The sequence below is a fragment of the Amblyomma mixtum genome, chromosome 3, assembly GCF_055824585.1.
Source record: "Amblyomma mixtum isolate Tamu chromosome 3, ASM5582458v1, whole genome shotgun sequence".
Taxonomy (NCBI): Eukaryota; Metazoa; Arthropoda; class Arachnida; order Ixodida; family Ixodidae; genus Amblyomma; species Amblyomma mixtum.
Window position 1 is genome coordinate 322,445,726 of NC_143014.1, and position 2,953 is coordinate 322,448,678.

The following is a 2,953-nucleotide window of genomic DNA, read 5'->3' on the forward strand; positions in this document are numbered from 1 at the left end:
GCGGTACGCGGTGGTGCGCAGGCGAGTCGTGCCGAGAAGGGCAAGGATCTCAGCAAAGGCAGATGACTTGAACTGCATGTCGAGGTCCCTGATGATTGTAGATAGACATCCAATAAGGGCCACCCAGGTAGAAAGGAAAAGCAGATGCGACGGTGGAGGCAGCAATACCGTGGAGTGGTGTAGCTTCTGGCCTGCGGATGTACCTACGCAGGAAAGTAACAGTGTCCTTGCAGGGCGCAAGTGGTCCGAGATGTGCACCATATCAAGGCGTGCGCCGAGTGTAAGAAAAGTTGTTTTTTTATTCTGATCTCGAAGCTACCTTTTCGCTGTATTTTTCACTCAAATTTATTTAGTTATGCTTAATTTTAAAATATTTTATTTTACCCTCACCTTTCTCTTTACTCAATTTTCATTCCAATCCCCCCAAAATTCTTCCATTTTTATTTATGAGGCGCTTGAGATAAACCTGGATAAATTTTTATCCTGTTTGGATCTGCATTCAACCCTGGCCAACACTCCACCATGGGTATGCGCCATGGCTGCAAAGGCAACATGAACAACAACCCGAAGCCCCAGCCTTGCTTCCACGCACCTCGTGACGCTTCCTCTTCATCGCGCGCTCCCATCGTCCAAAGATGGCGCTGCTACAGAACATTCTGGGCCGCTGCTTGGCTGCTGTGGTAAGGACGAGGAGACGACCGGAGAGCGCATCCTGACTCACCTCGAGGAGCTGCGCATCTTGCACCGGCTGCTGGCGGAAGCCCGGGGCATGCAAATGCCCATCTCACGGCTTGGGGCAGTATGGCACGACGCGGCGGGCCTGGTGTTCGGCCACCTGTCGGTGCTGCTGTCTCTGCTGCAGTCCAGGGTGCTCCCAGACCACCGGGTGAGCGACGGCTGCCTGGTCTACCCGTACACCTCCCTCCACAGCTTCGAGTTCGGGAGACCCTTACGCAAAGGAAAGTTCGGAAACGTATACCTGGCGCGAGAGAAGAAAAGTAAATAGGTCACGGCATTGAAGATTACGTACAAGTTCCACTTGAAGAGCAAGAATGGCGAGCACCAGCTTCGAAGAGAGATCGAAATTCGGTCACACATCAGTCATCTTCAAATCCTGAGGCTGTATGGTTACTTCCGCGATGAAACTTGGGTTTATCTTATTTTAGATTGCGCACCCAAAAGAGACCTATGCAAGGAGGTCACCAAAGCAAGGATGTTTCACAGCAAAAAATTCGCGACTTACATCCACCAAGTTCGCAAGGCACTCCAGTACTGCCACTGCAAGAAAGTAATAGACGGTGACAGAAAACCAGAAAATATCCTGATAGCTTACAACGGTGTGCTCAAGATAGCAGACTATGGCTGTTCCGTCCATGCTCCGTCCTCATGGCGTGAAACCTTCTGCGGTACAAAGTATTACTTTCCACCCGAAATGGTTGAAGACGGCGTCTACGATGAGAAAGTTGATCTCTGGGCTCTAGGTGTTCTAATGTATGAATTCCTTGTCGGAAAGCCTCCTTTTGAGTTGAGCTCCACAGAAACTACTTATGACATGATCCGATGTGTGGACCTGCAGTTCCCTGTTCATGTCTTGGATGATCCCAAGGATCTCATTTTTAGGCTGCTACGAAAGGAACCGAAAGAAAGGGCCAGCCTTGAGGAAGTGATGTCACACCCAAGGATCACAAAGAATGTAAGTGTCGTGCCTCACAGATGAATCTTCCTAGTGGACTTGTACATGAGTGCTTGCCTACGAGACTCCTCCAAGGTGTATCCATCTGGGAAGTGGGCATGTGGCGATGAGGAGGCAAGGCATTTAAAAGGAACATTCTAAGACAAAAAGAAGGATACTGTGAAGAGGAATCTGTATGAGACAAAGTGACTTTTGGCTTCGTTCCAATTGTGGACACTCGTCGATGATAAATATCGAAAGCAATATGTTTGTATTATAGGTTTGTAATTGATACGTTTGTAACTTTAAACATAATCTCTATTCAATTATTCACTAAACTTTCAGCAGGATTTATGAAACTGCTTTGGGAGCGTGCACTGGAATATACTTCGATATTTAAAATGATCCAAAGGGTTAAAACACTTGGAGACCTTCTTTACCACATTCTTAATGAACCAAGTGTGGTAGCATATAGACTGCCTGCCATGCTCTATACACTAAGTGTGTAATGTTATTGCATTTTTCCAGCGAAAACTACAAACATATCGCTTGCATGAGTGGGTTGCATTGGTTTATCATATTGGATTATACTAAGCCAGCCACACAAATGCAGCTTAATTCACTGACTAAACAGATTTAAACGGCAAGTACGGTTTTCTAACTCCTATGAATTTTTTAAAAACTTTATGATACTTTCTCCGCACTGTTTGGTCCTTTGTGCCGAATTTATTTCTAAAAACAATGTGTAAGCACTACATTACTCCAGATCAGAAAACAAACTTGAGCAATTGATGCACTGTATTTGTGAGGGAACTGCATGCGTCAGATTGTAGCTTCGGCAAGTGTGCCTCGCCGAAATGTGGCAGGCTCAGTGACAGCACTGTTCGGCCGTTTTAGACATTGGCTTCAGGACTACAGTGGTGCCGAACATAGCGGTAGTGCGGAAAACATTCTTTCAGCTGCACCCCAATTTCCACGGCTGGTGGGTGAGCTGTGGAGAATTCGTCCTCGGACGGGAAGTAGGCTGCCTGAGGCGTACATTTGGGGGGAGTAATTTCTGGGGGCGTGGCACTGCCTGTCCTCGCAGGTTGTGCCAACAAAGATGTGCTCAGGGTTAGCAGTCTGGGACCGTCCTTCATTTCTTTTAAGGGAAAAGCAGCTCTACACACGAGGATAGGTGCTTGTCGTGTCGTCGTTAACACTACTCTTGTTCGTTGCTCCGCTTTTCCTTACGAAGTTGTTTGCTTCTGTGTGCCACTAATGTCTGCCTGCTGTACATGC

The 2,953-nt window shown here is 47.2% G+C and overlaps 1 pseudogene; it reads left to right on the forward strand.

Moving 5' to 3' along the window:
* Positions 1–522: 522 nt before the first annotated feature.
* On the forward strand, positions 523–1,717 carry LOC149355763 (aurora kinase C pseudogene; annotated as a pseudogene).
* Positions 1,718–2,953: the final 1,236 nt, after the last annotated feature.